Raw genomic sequence first — 18,131 nt, 5'->3', positions numbered from 1 at the left:
TTTAAAACTGGAAATCTACTAATTTTGCAGTGATTTAGCATTCACAGACAACATGACAGAAGGACATACTGTAAGCAGACTTTTAAATCCGTTAAGAAATAAAAGTCTAGTTCAAGCCACTTAAAGATTTAAAAATCAGTTTTGAGTGTTTGAATGATAAAACCAGCATAATTATCATCTAAACCAGATTTCAATCAGCACAGTGAAAAAATGCTAAATACACCAGAAGTAAGAACTGACATATTAAATCCATAATGGAAAAGCTGCACTCATCTGTCTGAATCTTGGCTCTTAACAACAAAAAACCCCATAAAATAAAGATGCATTTAACCATTTTGAAACACTATTGTTTAGTAAACTCTTTAGGTTCTTCAACAAATCTCTGCAGTCTGTACATTTTAGTATCACCAAAGAAAAATATGCCCTAGGACTTTTATTTGAGACACAGAATCACAGGATAGTTTGGGTGTGAAGGGTGTGAACTACTCAAGACTATGTAGTCAGTGCTCCTGCCAGGAACAGACACCTTCCACTAAATCAGGTTGCTCAGCACCCCATCCAACCTGGCCTTAAACTCCCAGGAATGGGGCACCCACAACTTCTCTGGTCAAACTGCTCCAGTGTCTCACCACACTGAAAGTGAAGAACTTTTCCCTACCCAAATCCTACTCCCATTCACTTTAAAGCCACTACCCCTCGTCCCCTCACTATGTGCCTTTCCACGCAGTCCCTCCCTGGATTTCTTGCCCTCTTTCTGTACTTCAAACGTGCCATAAATTTACCCTGAGCCTTCTCTTCTCCAGGCTGAGCAACCCAAATTCTCTTCATAGCAGAAGGGCCCCAGCACTGATCATCTTCCTGGCCCTCCTCTGGACCTGCTCTGACAGATCCATGTGCTTTGGATGCCGAGGGCCCCTGAGCTGCTCTCAGTACCCAGTGATGTCTGAGTTTCAGCCCCAGTCCCAATTCAGGGTACCTATGCAATGCAGTGTACACCAGCTCAGACGGTGAATCACCACACCTAGATATAGCTCACCCATCTTTGGGTCCCAATTTCCTAGCTATAAAATAAGCCTAATAATCCTAGTACATGTTAGAGTAATGTTCTGAAATGTCAATCCACTTTCTTACACAAAGTTTTCAGATAGCAAATGTAAATTGCAAAAGATATTCGTAGTAGTTACTGCTCCATAAAAATCAAAGACATAGAATGGTGATCATGTTAATGGCACTGGCTATGACAACATAATGGAAATCCAATCCATTACTACACAAGATAGATATAAATAATGTTAAAGAAATGATGAATTGAACTCTTGGTCTTCAAAAATATTTTGCGAAATGTAATTTAGAAGAAAATATGTATATACAGAAAACATTATCACAGAAAAAGCAGTAAACTAATTTGCTTGAAAATGGTGAAGAGGTTACAGCTTTTTAGTATACACTAAAATAATAGTTTATGAACATTTAGATAAGATATAAAAACTGTAACAACAGAATACAATTCTTACTAATTTAGCTTATTTAATTCTGCATTAAGTTCATTTATTTCAGCATTGACTAATTTACACACTGCTTGCTACCAAAAACATTTGCAAAATGCTATACTCCTAACCATAAGTATTCAGGTTATTTTATCTATGTTAGAAGATCCAGCCTCAAGGGATTTTTGATTTTCCAGAGAATACAAAGGCTACATCCCGCAGCTCCAGTGCTCAAGATCTGGCTCCATGCTAAGTCAACATTTTGCAAATCATGATAAAATCCTAACTTAATAAACGTGAACTATTATTTCATTTTTAAATTTGAAAATTGACATATTTGTTTGCAACTGAAACTAGAAAAATTAAGATAAGACATAATTGTCTCAGTATTTTTATTTTTACAGTTAAATTATCTTTGGCATTTTAGCTTATCACTGAAATCTCACTGAAATGTCCGAAAGGACCATAGCATAATATAAAAGTCCATGATGAGATGTTTCTAGTTTTCTGGAAAAAAAAAAAATCACACATTTGATTACTTCTTCTGAAAAAAATTGGTATGGAGTTTTCAGTAGAATTAAGTTTTAATAGTTACAAAGATACTACCTAGTGATTGCAGGGAGTTTCTTCCCTGTTGTTTTTTAAAGAATCTGAGGGGGAAAAAAACCCCAAAAAACCCAACAAATGCCAGAAAGCTGCAAAAATTATATTTCAGGGAAAGACTACTAATAAACTTAGAATTTAGAAACTGTATCTTTTTTCAGATGTAGAAAAAGCAAAATAATAATATTTGGCTCATTGTTTTGATGAGGATTCTGTACAGCTAAGACATCAGCAATATGATTTTATAATGCATATCTGGAATATGCCCCTCCAGTGGTAACAATGGTAATTATGTTTCTCTTTTAGTTCCTGAACAAACTCAGGTTTTCTTACAATACACCATTTTATAACCTGCCTCTTCTGTTTTCTGTCACTACTTGGAGCTTATTTCTATAGCTGTTGGAAACCACAGGCTGAGGTTGTGAGATACTACACATTTCTTTGTGGAGGACACCTAATGAGGTTTATTCTTGTGAAACACATAGGGTTAAATACTGAATTTTAACACAGCATCTCTTCCCATCATAGTGTAAAATGTCACAATAATGCTCCTTTTATTACAAGTGTATGTACAAAAAAACTTGATTAAGGAAAACTATGGATCAGTAGGAACACACAGACCATGTGAGCACTATACCAAGCTCTCTTTTCCAAACCTGGGGAATATGACTGAGCATTTGGGGACTGAACATAGCCTTACATTTAATCCTGTGTGGGGTATCAGGCATCTAACCAGCAAACAACAGACACGGCTGACATTGCTGGGGAGACACTCGCTGGTGCGGCAGGCAATACCTACTGGCAGCTAATACAGCTTTCCAAGGGCAGTACAGATGAGCAGGCCCTCTCAGGAGCACAGCAAGATGGACAACACCTTTGCAGATCTTTATTAGCAAGCAGCACATCCCAACTGCACAGCAAAATGGTCAGTGCCATGGACCCAATACCCACACTGCTTCTATTTAGGATGGCAGTACTGCCCCTCGTGTAGCACAGCAATCAGTGGGATTTGCCTCCTGCTAGTTGTACTCTGCTTGCAATAACTGAGCTCCCATTAGAAGCAGGGAGCCTTTCTGGAGCCCAACCTTGATTTAGTTTCACAGGAGAGGAATCCAGTTAAAACCCCGTGAGCTCAGCTCACTTTAAATAATGGGAATTGGGAATGATCAGGAGGCTCTCCTCTAAACTATGCTTCTGAGTCAAATGAAAACACTAATGAATAACACCACATGTAGGACTGGTAAGGACTGAAATGGATGATGAGACTTTCCAGCACGTGATACATTAAGGCAGAATAAGTGAGATCATCATAAATCTATTTTTCATGGTTTTCTTTACAAGGCTATCTGGGTGCTAATGGCCTTCCAAGGCCCTTGTGGCCTCTAATGCACCAGTGCAATTACTTGTGGACTTTGGCTGTTTCTCATATAACTCTGCCTTAATCACCTCTGAGGTTCAAGTATTCCTCATGGTGCTGTCTGTAACTTTTGGCAGATTCTCATAGCTTTTTACATTCTACAATTCTCTACATCAGGTCCAACAGTTTTCTAGACCCTACTCAGCTTGCACATCCTTGGCCAGTGTCCATCCAGCAGCTGAGTTGTTCCCTCACAGCCCAAGCACAGAAATGATAACTGCTTAAGCTTTCTCACGTAGACATGAAATGAATCACAGTGGAAGGTGAGGTATATCGAAAGCCTGATGGATTCACTGAATCAAAATGCAGTTAAGTCTCAGGCACTGGATCTTAGGGCAGAAAAACAACAAACCTGGGACCTGATCAGTTCTGTTTTATAAAAGGAAAGGAATAGATTCCTTGGCTTCTGGGTTAGTGATGGCAATCACTCTTCGTACTGACTCTCAGGTTCATAGTATGGTTCTTAGTTCACAGTGACAATCTTTTACTTCAGTGTGGATTGAGTACAGCAGAGAAAACATGTCACCCTCCAGAAACAACTGCCCCTCATCCTGATCCTCTTCCATTCCATTCTGCATGTCAATTCCCTTCATTTCTCAAGAGTGACAGAACCCAGCTCCCCTCATACAATGTACTTCAGGCTTCCTTAATTCCCTTCATTCTCTCTTCTTCCTCTCATTCTTAGAGCGTCTGTCACACAGTGCTGAAGTCCATCCACCCTCAACATGATGCATGGCTCTATAACCCACTCCCTCCTAAGGATAAACAGGTGTTTTGAAACATCTACCGTGTTTTATAATTTCCAGTTGACTAAAGCAGGGAAAATGAGTTATAAAACTCTATAGCAGAAATATTAGAAGTACCAACCTCTGCAAAAGTGAAGTATGTGAGTGATAGGAATATAATGGCCAAGAAAAATGATGAATTATCTCTGGATGTGAGAGGAGTCTTAACATTTTAAAAGGATGTGTGTTGACAGAGAACTGCTTTCTGTCTGGATGCCTGGCTAAAACGCTTGAATAAAAATACTAGAATAAAGTTGAAAGAAATGGAAGTTTGCACAGAAACCAGTTACACAGTCCAGACTGGTGATCAAAAGCGTCCTCGTAACACTGCAATAACAGAATATCAAAGAATAATAGGAAACAAACTTGCAGTAGGAATTGTGTAGATCTCAGAGATAAATTTAATCAATACAATACAAAGAACTTCCTATAATGAAACAAATACCGCTATGAAAAGAAACAATGGGTGCTTGAGGAACAATATGAGAATTGCAACGGATTTCAGATCTTTAAAGAATTTACAAAAAAAATGCATAGTGCAGAGAGACTAGACAAAGATGATAATCACAGGGCTGCCGCTACAAAGGCATTATTCATAAGATCAGTGGGCAATGCTACAGAAGAAAATTAATGAGCATGCAGTTTGACAAATGCAAACTTATTAATTTTTAATCTGGACATAAATGAAAAAAATTAAAATGTTGTCTGCCACACTGACTGTAGTATAAGTAACAGTGAACTCATTTATTTGGGGTACTGGGTTTGCAGTTTTGGAGTTAAAAAAACTTTCAGGTCCAAGGTCCCATCAATTGAGAAATAAAGAACAAACAAACAAACGAACAAACAAACAAACAACAATTTGATAATGCATAGGCATTGGAAACAGATTCAGCAGAGTACAGAATGAAGCTAAAAGACCTAAGCTATTCCTTGACTTATTTTTAAACCACTTATTCTCACTCCAGGAAGAAGAAGAAAGAAGATGGAAGTGGTGAGTACACGGAGAAAACTCATGTAGCAGTGCAAAGACAGTGGGTGTACAACACCTACAGTCAGCCACAGAGACCCCACCATGAAATGCAGGCATTAGAAAGAACATTGCCTACAAGAGAAAATTACTGGAGATACAGATGACAACAATTATTTTTCTATACTTGATTCATCATTAAAATTTTCATTGTTACTTTGGTGAAATAGAGCAGAGAATTGTGTACATACAGTACTGTCTTGGGCAAACAGGTCCTTCAGTGCTTTATTTCCTGATGATTTTCAAACTGAAATGCAAAAAAATCTTAATGGCTAGGAGATACTAAACCATACCTACATCATCTTTTTATTTAGAGAGATGGAAAGGAAAAAAAATGACTAAGCAGCAGAAGAATGTGATGATAAGACAACCACTACTGAAAGAACCCTAACACCTAACACGAAGGTTAAATGAAGAAAAAAATAGAATTTCTTTGGAGAAAAAGAAAAGTTTAGGAAAAAGATTAACACACTAAAATGGTATGTGCCAAAGCTGAGGCACCTGACAGTGACCACTGTGACCAAAAACTGCTCCTTGAATTAACCAAGCCAAAGATGTTTACTGAATACAATCAATGAATTGCAAGTTTGCAAAGCTTATATGGGAAACCAAAGATCCTCAAGAAATGCACAATTACCATACCTAAAGATGCTTCATAGGATTATGTTCATCTTAAAACTTATGATCACAACTAGTGATCACTGCAATCCAGACACCTTCAGATTTAGAAAAAAGACTTTGCCTTAATTAATGAGAGTTTAAAATGTCATGCTTTTATTTATGAAATGCTAATTAGCAGTTTTGTTCTAATCGAGATACAATGTAGTTTGCTTGAACTCCAAACAAGATCTTACACTTTTACTATGGGCAAAAACATATCTTATAAGAAGTATTTTATTTTCTTTTTTTTTTCTCCTTTAATCCAAGATTTATTAGAAGTTTAGTTCCTTACTAATGATTGCAGCTCAAGTTCCATGCAGGCAAAAATGACACATAAACTAACTTTCTAGAGTCTGACTCTTTCCCTGGTTTTACACTCACCCTTCCACTGCCCTGGGGATCGTAAGGTTGATGTCTTCACCATGGAGAGGAGAACACTGATTTCAGTTGCAGTACCCTGAGATCTTTAATGCAAGATGGGTTTGCACGGCCAAGTTTTGGTAGCAATGGGGGGTATAGGGCTGGCTTCTGTAAGAAGCTGCCAGAAGCTTCCTCAGTGTCTGGCATAGCCAATCCCAGATGGCTCCAAGATGGATGTGCTGCTAGCCCGGGTTGGGCCAATCAGAAATGGTGCTAACACCCCGGCAGTAACATATTTAAGGAGAAAAGAGAAAAGCTATATCCCAGATGTAACTGTGGTCATAGTGGGGTGAGAATATGTGAGAGGAACAGTTCTGCAGACCCCAAGATCAGTGCAGAGGGAGGGGAAGGAGGTGCTCCAGGTGCCAGGGCTGAGATTCCCCTGCAGCCCCTGGTGCAGCCCATGGTGAGGCAGCTGTGCCCCTGCAGCCCATGGAGGGCCATGGGGATGCAGAGATCCACCTGCAGCCCTTGGAGGAGCCCCACACTGGAGCAGGTCGGTGCCTGAGAGGAGGCTTTGACCCCATGGGAGGCCTGGGCTGGAGCAGGCTCCTGGCAGAGACCTATGGAGAGAGGAGCCCATGGTGCAGCAAGTTTCCTTGCAGGACTTGTTTCTCTGTGGGGTACCCATGGTGAAGCAGCCTGTCCTTGAAAGACTGCATCCCACAGAACAGTGACCCACATTGCAGCACTATGCAGAAAACTCTTGCCTGTGGGATTGACTGATGTTGGAAAAAGTAATGGAGGACAGTCTGCTGTGGGAGGGACCCCATGCTGGATCAGGGGAAGGACTCCTCTTCCTGACCAGCACCAGAAATAACCTGCGATGAACTAAGCAGATTGTACCCCCATTCCCTGTCTCCCTGCACCACTGGGGGACAGGAGGTAGAGCTGGGAAGGAGGAAGAAGTGGGGAGAAAGTTAGTTTTAAGGTCTTATTTTGCTTCTCATTATCCTGCTCTGATTTTGTTAGTAACAATTAATATCTCTAATTCTAGCCTGTTTTGCCCTTCACAGTACTTAGTAAGATCTCTCTCTGTGCTTACATCAAGCTATGAATCCTTTGTTATATTTTCTCTCCCCTCTGCAGTTGTGGAGAGGAGTGATAGAGAGGCTTTGGTAGGTGCCTAGCATCCAGACAAAGACAATCCACTACAGACACATAAAACTGAATGCAATAATTTCTTCCTTGTCTCTTCAGGAAGCACAGGGGGTTATTTTTAGGAAGGTAAACATACTATATGCATTGTTCTTTCTCCATTGTTTAGCAACTCCATTTCCCATCCAATTTCACAAGATATGGTAAGTTTTACACCTGCTGTGTATGGTTTTGGTTTTTTTTCTCTCTTTGTTACTCGTGAAGTGATTTTACCCAGATCCCAGTGTTTTTGCCTTCAATGACCTGCAGCTGACCTTGACGCCTAGTCCCTGCATACAGTCGTGGAGCCTTCCTTATCATTGCATGCCTTTGCTTTCAATGCCTCCATTTCCATCCCAGCCCTGTACCTCCCTGTGCAGCACTTTTATACTAGGCCCATAGCAGCACCCTCCACGCAGAACAATGATTTATTATTGCTACCATTATTTACAGACACAGTACAAACCTAGCAAAAAGTAAAGCAGTGGAAGTAGAAATCACTCAGCCATCAGACAAAGGCTGCTAGAAGTCAGCAAGCTCAAAGGGAGCTGGGGACAGACCCTGAACAGTCCAGAGAAAGGCTGGCAGGTCCCAGCCCTGTGCTATGGTTTTAGCACAAAGCCTGCAACCTGCAACAGATGATGGCAGCACCACTTTAGTGGGACACAGGGATATCAGTGGAAAGACAACATAAGGAACTAAATGCTTTTGATGACCAGTTCTGAAAGGCACTCTTGGGATACAGAGATTTTTTTTTCAGTTAAGGTGTGTAATTTTAAACCTAAATATATAGCTGGATGAGGCCTTTTGCATTCAATGCACTTCTTAGTTCCATCAGTGCTAGATTATACACATCCCCATCTCAGGGTATCAACAATTGATTGGGCTCTGCCACAGTGTAAACTGTGATGGCTACAGCTACTGCTGAGGATGAGTCTCTGCACAAAAGGATGAAAACTAATGAGCACTGACTGTATTCCCAAACTTCACCATCCCTTTAGGAAGGGCTCCTCACTATGATATAGGGTTTTGCTTAACTACACCCAGGCTGCTGACAGCCAATGCCAAATCACCACATTCAAAAGGATAAATACAGCTATTTAGTGATTTGAAAAAATGAAGAGTAGAGAGATATAATAAAGGCTGATGACATTATAAGAGCTTTAAGAGCTTACTGTGTCAAAAATAAAGCATCAACCCTTTGGCAGAACAGAAACATCGTTTGAGGAAAGCAGATATAACTTCATTTGTACTGGTTGGAGGAAAATATACCTTCTTTTCCTCTGGTGTCATTTTCACTTTCCAGAAATAATTTTACTGGTTCTCTTACATCAATCTAGCTCTATTTCATTATGTTTGGAGTCAACAGTTTTATAAATTTTAATCCCCCCTTTTTTTTTCTTTTTTTTTTTTAAGAGAGAGAGCATGAAAAGTCACCTTAAAGTGATACGAATGTTATAGACACTAGAAAACTCTACTATGTTTTAGGCAATTCAATAAGCTAGATGATGACAAATTATCAGTCATCATGAAAAGAAGGTTAACTGTATTTATGCTAAGAATTTCATAAACTGACAATAATTTATCAAAAATTCTTATTAATCAGGAAACATTCATCTTTATATTTGTTATGTATACAGTGTTCCCAAAAACTGTGCTGAAGAAAAACCAATATTGGTTTTTTAAAATGTACAAACAGGAAAATTTGAATTAAATATCTGTATCACCTTTTTGCTCCTTCTCTGTCTTTAAGTTTCATTATGATTGTATTAGTCCTATAAGAACAATATTTTTTCTCCAAAGAATAAATATCACTTGTATCACAAGATTCACAAGGGGTATTCTGTTTTTAAGAACAGGGACTTGTTTGAAAAGATATGTTTTTTAGTTCTCCAGGTTCTGAATGAATTATTTTGCTACAAATTATTGAACTGAAAAAAAAAGCAAATTCCAGTTTTAGTCAAGCACTTTAAAGACTTTGAGTTTGGTCACCTGATATAAATAGTAGAAAGAATATTTCTACCATGAAGAAAATTCTGGAGGGAAAAATCCATGTCTAAGCTATTTTATGCATAAGAAGAACAAAAGACTTGTATTTTGAAACAATCCATCAGAAGAGGTCTAATGTGTGCACTTGACTTTGACTATAAAGAAGCCTGAAGCCTGTCTTTCGCAATGAATTTATTTATATTTAAGCCAAATTTCATGATAAAGGCTCCAAGTACACACTTGAAAATAAATACTTGGTTAACCACTCACTTGATAAAGGATGCTTTCCCAATACAGGCCTACAGAACAGATCCACTGATGCATGTAGGTTTTACTCCAAAGCCTAATTGCTACTGCAGGTGCCTACATTAATAGACCTCCAAGTCTTTCCCAATCTGTGTAACTTGCTCACTCATCTTATAGCTGCAAAAGAACTCAAACACACAGGATTCAGGCATGATTTTGATCTTAAACATCAACTTGTGGCCATTTAATGTCCTATTCAGTTGCTTCCCATCCCTGAAATCCACAGAAGCCAGAATTGTTCACAGTATTACTCCTCAGACTGAAGTGTCTGGGCAGCACTGCCACATGAGAGTGAAGCAGATCTGATAATTCTTTCAGGCTTAAACTTCTCTGGGATTCCTAAAGTAACAAGGGACTAAGTAAAACAGATGTTCCCAATACACTCCTATTGAATACAAAAGAGGAGCTGCTGCCCTTTTCCTTAATGAGGTAGCAGTTGGAGAGCTCATCAAGTTACACATTATGGAAGTCAGGAAATAGGTGTTCATTTTAGAGAAGTTGCTAGATGAATCCCACAAGAACCATTTGGGAACGTGTTCTGTTAAACTATTCATAAGTGATCCAGAAAATGAGTTGAACAGTAATAAAAATTCTCCACTGATAAAGACCACCTCCTTCTGTGTGCACAGACTCTAGATAATGTTATTTCAGGAGAAAGATCTTGAAGGCATTTCATCATTCAGGTCTACATAAAGAATTTGGTCAGTGTATCATATAAATTACTACAGTATTTTCTATTAGATGATTTTGAAGAAAGGAAGATAAATGAAACTGCAAAGCCTCTAGTAGACCATTTTGGTGCTCCAATTTAAAAAAGTTTAGAAACAAAGCAGATCAAGATGAAAAGAATTATTACAAATATGGAGATATTTCATATGAGAAACTAAATACCAAAGTCTTGGTAATCTTGATATTCCTGCAGTTCAGGATGTCCTTAAACAACTAATTCTTGGAAAGCCTTTCAATTTTCACTAGTTCTTATGTTCTCACCCAAACTTTTCAACCTGCAGCTTTCAGGAGTTGCAGACTGAGTGCATTCTTATGCTTTCCTGTCTCATTTGGAACTGTGAACCCATGAATGTGGGGCATGATGTGTTGCATAGCTAGAGAAAAATCCCCAACATGCAGATGTATTATGTTTTTGTTCTATGACAGTTGCAATTGCTTGCTGATGTATCTTTTATCACCTATTACATAGACATGTATGCTTAAGGCATTTGTGTCAAATATGGAACCCACTCCTGATGTTAAAGATCCTATTACTAATTAGCATTCAAATGAGCTCAAAACAGTATTACAGGTGCTTCATCTAGAAAACAAGGCAACACTTCAGCCACTCTGATTGCTCATTATAATCAGAGCTGAAAGAGTGCAGAGGAGAGCAATTTACAGCCACTTTCAGCTGCAAAATAAGGAATCATGCCTTCTGCAAGATGTGTGGAGAACTGCCAGCTGCCTTCACCTCTTCATCTCCTGCAGTGGCAGCATCCTCCTCTCCTTCCACACACAGGGACTTTCTGAAGGATAATGTTGTTGTGTCTCTGAGAAACCCTTTAAAATCCAACTGGGAAGCCCCAGCAAGCGCAAGGTTTAAAAGCTCAAACTGATGATCCCATTTAACTCATTGCTTTTCATAACAAGTCTCCACCATTGTGCAGGGTTCCCTGTTAAAGTTTTGTACTCTGACACACAGTGGAACCTGTGACACACCAAATGTACTTCCCTAAACACTGGATGTAGGGGAAGTGACTTCTCCCTGATTGCCATATCGGCCCAGGCAGGGTAATGGGGATGGTTTGGCTTCCAGCAGTTTAAAAACCTGTCTGATAAACTGTATTATGAAGTTCATTTTCCTGGCTGATTGTCAATAATGATTTCCTTAAGGCTGTCCTTCCTTGATTAACCACAACATTGCAAACAAAAGCAGTAAATGGATTTGAGTATCCTACCACAAATTTAGAAGAGACCACTATTTTCTTGTATCCCCTTGATTCTCATGCAGTGATGTGCAAACCACATGAGTGGAGGGAAGCCATAATAATGGCAGAGACAAACTGAACTCTGGGGAGTGGAAGAGGGGAAAGAAGTTCACAAATAATTGGCAAACACTGTATCTCTAATGGGATTTACACAGATGAAAATGTTTGGATACCTGAGCTGACTTAAAAAATACATTATCTTCTGAAAAAGTATTTCAAATTAAATCAAATAACTGAAGAATCAACCACAGTGCCACTCTTTTCCACAAACATAACCTTTTTCTGAGCCAGAATTTTAATATTTTGCAAATTGCATACTTCCCCTCCCATGTGACAGTCACACGTGATTTTGCAAATTTCACTTTTTCTTTTCTTGTAGAATTAGGTTTTGCATAATGATAAAGAACCCAAACAACCCAAATACACTTTTCAATGGCAAAATTACTTGTTCCTCTACTATCTAGAAAATCTAATTATTCACACTATATTCATTTAGACAAGTATTAATGAGATTGCATGTTTTCTCACAAAGATGTCAGAAATAGATGACAGATAAATATATTGTAATAATATTACACATATCATAAAATCATAGAATGGTTTGGGTTGGAAGTGACCTTAAAGATTATCTGGTTCCCACCACCCTGCCATGGGTGGGGATACCTTCCATTAGACCAGGTCGTCCAAATCTCCACCCAAACTGGCTTTGAAAACTTTCAGGGATGGGGCATTCACAACTTCTGGGGGCAACCTGCTCCTGTCACACCACCCTCACAGTAAAAAATTTTTTCCCCAGTATCTAATCTAATCTTACTCTCAGCTTGAATCCATTCTCCCGTATCCTGTCACTATGTGCTCTTGTAAAAGTCCCTCTCCATCTTTCTTGTAGGCGCCCTTCAGGTCACAATTATATCAACCATAAACTTCTTTTCCAGGCTGAACAATCACAATTCTCTCAGCTCTTCTTCACAGGAGAGGTACTTCATCCCTCTAAGCAACTCAGTGGCCCTCCTCTGGATTTGATCCAACAGGTCCATGTCCTTCCTGTACTGGGGCACTATCGTGATTTTATGTCTGACATATTTACTGACTGCAAATAAAATAGCTTGCAAATAGATTCTCGGTCATCTCAGATATGATGGGGATTTGTTCTGCAAAGACAAAGAACACATTTTCTAATCTTCTTATAAGGGAAATCTGTAAGGATGTTAGTCCATTACAAGCCATAAATGAACTTGAGTAAAATACATTATTTTTTAATGACTAGTGAATATAGCTGTTCTAATCAAAATTTACTGAAGATTCATTTTCATGGAATGTGCAGAGTACTCAGACCATGTACAATTCAGGTAACAGCAGCTCCTGGGCAGTGCAGCCTGGACCTGACCTGAACTTTGTATCATGGGAGAGCACTTTAAAAAGCTATCACTTGTAAAAGAAAAGTAAAGGAAGTCAAAATAAGTTCTGTCAAGTTTGTTTATCTTGAGATAACTTGGCTGGGGTCATGATGGTAGCTTGTGGCCGGGGAGTCTGTGACTCAGTGGAAACTTTGATATTCCTCACTGCAAATTTTCAGAATACACTGTTTACCTAAGAACAGACACATCCTCTCTGGAAGGCAGACTGACTCCTTTGAAAGGAAAATGCAAATCCTAGAATCACAAAGAAAGTAGCCTGAAGGATGGAAAGGGCTTTCTTCCAGGAAGTCCAGTGTTCATAATTTCAGACTGTTCTTCCTAGTGCCCCAAAGAAAACACCAGGTACATACTCACTTCAGAGGAGCTCACCCCAGGCTGGAGATGTCACTGGTACTAAACTGGCCATGTCAAGATGTCAGCGACTGTTGCCATGATATTTTAGTGAAAAAGCCTCTGCTAGGATTTTTCCTGTCCTCCTAAGGAGCTGAGAGCCTCAGGAAAGAAATGTAAACAATAACTCTCTGCTGCTGTGGAATGCCACAGGTGCGTCTTCCATTGGTCCACGTGGATTGCTTTCAATCGGTGATCCAAGGGGTCTCAGCATAAACAAGAAGTGACTAGGTGCAGCCAGGGCATTCCCTCTAAAAGCTTAAAGCACACTGCTACAGATTCTCTACCCAGAACTCTCTTCCATGAGCACTTGCACAGCATCCAAACCAGAATGGACTATCACCAAAACCCCAAACATACATAAAATGGAAAGAGTAAAATAATTTTATAATTCAGTTTAAAACACATAATTGCACTCCAGAAAAGGTTAAGTACCTGCAGTCTTCAGAGTCAGCTAATTTTACTGCACTAAAATTAATATTCATTTTGCACTTAAGTTTTATCATCCAGATCATCCCTAGCAATTTAAGGTACTCCTCCAACCCCCTTTATGTGCTCAGATTTATGCAAGAAGAAATAAGCTTGTGCACAGGCTTTGAGTGTTGCAAAATTTTCATTACATGGTAGACATATCTCAGGTAATAAAAAAATATGCAGATTAAATTAATCAATTATAGGCAATTCTGCCTAATGTCACCATCAGTTTACCACAAAATTTCCTTCTATTAAAAGCTTTTTCCCGGGAAACATTGTAACCTGCCTCTGGCTGAAAATGAAGCATTTTATTTGTTTTCCATTTCTTTACTGCTTTAGCACCTGTGGTCTTCCCCTTGTTGCTCATTTTCAATGCCAGTACAAATGAACGTAAAATAAAATTGAACAATAACCCTGTTAATAGCAGACTTTCTCCACAGATTCGAGAGAAAAGATGAAGATATTTTTATCACTGTATGAACACCCTCAAATGCTATGACAGATATTAAATGCTAAAAAAAAAATGTATTTCTTGTTCTTTCTTCCCTTCCTCCTAAATTGGAAAAAGGGAAAAATAAAACATATTTCTTAAATAAGGAATACGTGCACCACAAAAACTCAGCAAAGCTTCAGCTCCTAACAGACTTAGCTCATTGTGCTATGTTTTCCATCTGAATTTAGGGGTTTTGACTCTAAGTGTGCAAAGACCAAATTACTCAGGTTCTTCAAAGACATCATAATCTTCCTCCCAAGGCTTTGTTCAACCCCAGGTCCTTGCTGACTTGCTGGATCTGAGACAAAGGTCCCAGTCTGAAAAGACAGTTATAGGACAAATGAATGATTATTTGTGTCCCGTGAGCGGGGTTCATTTACCTTGACTTAGGCACCCAGAAGTTAGATTTTTAAGCCTAAACTAATCACATGGAGCTCTCAATGGAAACTAAAAGGGTGATTCATCTGAAGCTGAGGCTGCTGTTCAAGATGACTTGGGAGTTTAGGTGAATGAATCAGTTTATGGACCTATGTATCTTTTTGGATCTGTCCAAATCATATTAAAAAAGAAGTAATCAAAATACAATTGGTAACTATGAAAATGGGGGGGAAAGCATGCAACATTGGTTGGATTCTTTTATAAAAATTATCAGGATGAAAAAAAAAATGAATATTAATAGAACCATGCTAGACAAGTTTAAAGACTGCTGGCAGTGCTTTGGAAACTGACTAAAGGATTACAGACATAATTTTAACTGCTCAGGAAAAGATAATACATCCATCATGAATCTGAAACACATATTTAAGTATTACATGTTTTCACTGGGCATGCTGAATGAAATTTGCAGTATTTTACAACTGACCTACATGTTGCACTGCTGGTGACATGAAGAGCAAAGAAAGAGGTGGAAACCCAAGCAATCAGACAAGTGCAGGCAGAGATGTTAATATTACCAGCTTCATCCTGTTTTTTTTTGGCCTCACAGTGTAATTCTAATTTCACTCAGAAGGAGTGGCTGCAAAAGCAACACTGGCCAACAGATTCTGGTACAATTTAAGAGAGATGATATATCTAATTATGAGAAACTCCATTTGTTCTATTTTTATTTTATGTAAGTTACTGAAGGGTTTGACAGTGATGGAGTTCCCCAGCAGAAAAGGCACATGGAGCTTAGACTCCAGGGACATGCTGCACCACAGCAGCTGATTAATTAACAGCTGTCTTTTACCAATTATACCCTTTCACAATCAGTAAATCTGTCAAGAAAGGACAGGTTCTGCTCTTCTGCAGTCCTGCACAATGGCACTGTGGCCATCATGTTTTATTACTGCACTCCCCTAAGATGCATTGAGAAACCTGGAGAAAGCACTTGAGATGCCTCTCTGGTAAGCAGAGCATGACAAACGTCCATCAGCAGTGCTCCTCGACCTCTGCCCATGATGGAGATTACTACCCTTGGCTCACTTGCCTCCAGTCCTCTGCTGTCCCTCCTGTGCTCCTTGCACCCTGTCCCAGGGGCAGCAATGTCCCCTCCAGCACCAGACTGCATGTGTGTTTCCTTGGCACTCGCATGTGGGTTTTCAGTCTTTCTGCCACTGTCTCCTCAGACACAAGGGAGGGTGACAAATGAGACAAACCCTCATGTTTGCCACAGAGACAGGAGATCTGATTCTTTTGTGTCTGTGGAAATGCTGAACAGCAACTGAAGCATCCTGCTGTGCAGTTAGAGAAATTAAATGCCACTTTCAAGAGAATATTATGGGAAATAAATGTAATCTGCATATAATACAGCAATGACCCTGGACTATCTAAAACCAACTTCAGACTGCTGGTAGAATTAAAGTCCAAAAGCTGTTGGTTTGTTGGTTTTGTGCTTAGTTCTGTGCTTAGGAATTGCTGTTCTTTCATGCCAGCAGTGAGAATACATTTGACCAAGTGTTGCTACCATCTTCTATCACATAGAATGGTAGAGTCTCTGGACAATGAGTAGAAAAGAGAGCTTAACAAACTGAGGTTGGCCAAATTTCCTTTGCACAGAAAGCAGAAAAAGCTGTTTTTTCAAATTATGCAAGTATTGATAGGAATGCAGAAATGCAGTGGCTTTACCTGTGAAAGTTAGAGTTCTTTTCCCTAGATCAGCAGATGCAATTGAAATATTTGTAACTTTAAGGAGATCCAGTGTGTTTTTTCCTTATCTTATTGAAGCCGTATTCATAACAGTAAAGAAATATTTAAGTGGCTAAGAAGCTGTGATAATATCTATTTTCTGAATTTAATGTAAAGCCAGCAAATATTAGAAACAATCCCAGCAGGGTGGAAGGGAGAAGAGGACAGGCTGCCTGCCAGACCCAGCCAGTCTAACACTAGATCAACATATCCATCTCCCTGAGATTGCCTGAGAGCCAAAAGAAGCCTTTTGGAGTATGTGCTGATGTGATGGCTTGCTCTAACTTTTAAGTTTTATTTTGATTTGTAAACAGAGGACTTAGATGGATGCATTGCTATGAAGTGCCATGCACTAATCTTAACTCTGCAGGGTCCTCCTTTGCTTTATAACAACCCCCTTGAAATGCACTAATAAGAAACTAAAAGTACAGATTTGAGAACCTTTTCCTTTCAGGCCAGAGCACAAAGGATCAGTGCACAAATAAAGTCCAAGATGAAATAAATCACCACATTTATCCACACAAGGCCTGTGACTGCTGACTAGTTTTGTAATCAACCCATGCTGTATCTTTTGAGCCACCCACTGTTTCTATCACTTTTTGACTCTAGGCACAGCATGCAGATGTTTTAATTCAGACTTGGTCTTCCGCACCGAAAAATCAAAGCATTCTGGCTTCACATTTGAAAAGCTGCATTCTCTAAGTTTGCAATACTTCTGATCAACGTGATTGACAAATTATTTAAGCGCATCAGTCCTTTATAGTGTCTCCAGTATAACCTATTACAGTACTCATCTAAATAGATGGGGTTTTTTTTCTTGCCCATTTTCAGTAGACTGCTTTGTATTTTATTTCTCTTATTTCCATTCATTTCCTTCTACCCAGATGGGGTATCTGCAAACATAATCTTGGGGGAATCTTTTTATGTGTTTCCCAAGTGTGTTCATAAAGAAACAGGTGGCTTGGAAACACAATCCCGCTCTCTGCTCGCAGAATTTCAGCTTTCATTTTCAGGGGAAAAAGAGTTTGAGGTCTAGAAGGAAAGGATACATGAAATGCAGGAACGAAAGTAGAAAATAATAGATTTCTCCTTTTTGGTACCTTGTTTATTTAGGTTTGTATAGGCAAACAGAAGGCCTTTAAGATCTTCATTGCTGATCTTCTGCAGCTAGTGGATCGGGAAAGGGATGTGACTGTGCTCTGTATAATGGATAATGGTAGTTTTAGAGCACACCACCAGATTTTCTCACATTTTTTCTGCGTTTTGAGGAGATAGATAGCTGCAGCTACTTCACTGTTACCTGATAAGCTTTGCTTTCTGACAAATTGAAAACCATGAGACATTGATCAGGCACAGCCAGAAGGTTGCGCAGTGCTGTGT

The 18,131-nt window shown here is 39.2% G+C and overlaps 1 protein-coding gene across 7 annotated transcripts in view; it reads right to left on the bottom strand.

Moving 5' to 3' along the window:
- Window positions 1-18,131, bottom strand: part of KHDRBS2 (KH RNA binding domain containing, signal transduction associated 2) — a 340,609-nt gene that overhangs the window by 182,947 nt on the left and 139,531 nt on the right. The window lies entirely within an intron of this gene.

This window comes from Passer montanus, unplaced genomic scaffold (assembly GCF_014805655.1).
Source record: "Passer montanus isolate IOZ18808 unplaced genomic scaffold, ASM1480565v1 scaffold11, whole genome shotgun sequence".
Classification (NCBI taxonomy): domain Eukaryota; kingdom Metazoa; phylum Chordata; class Aves; order Passeriformes; family Passeridae; genus Passer; species Passer montanus.
The sequence above is the reverse complement of the archived record's forward strand: the minus strand, read 5'-3'. Positions and strand labels throughout refer to the sequence as shown.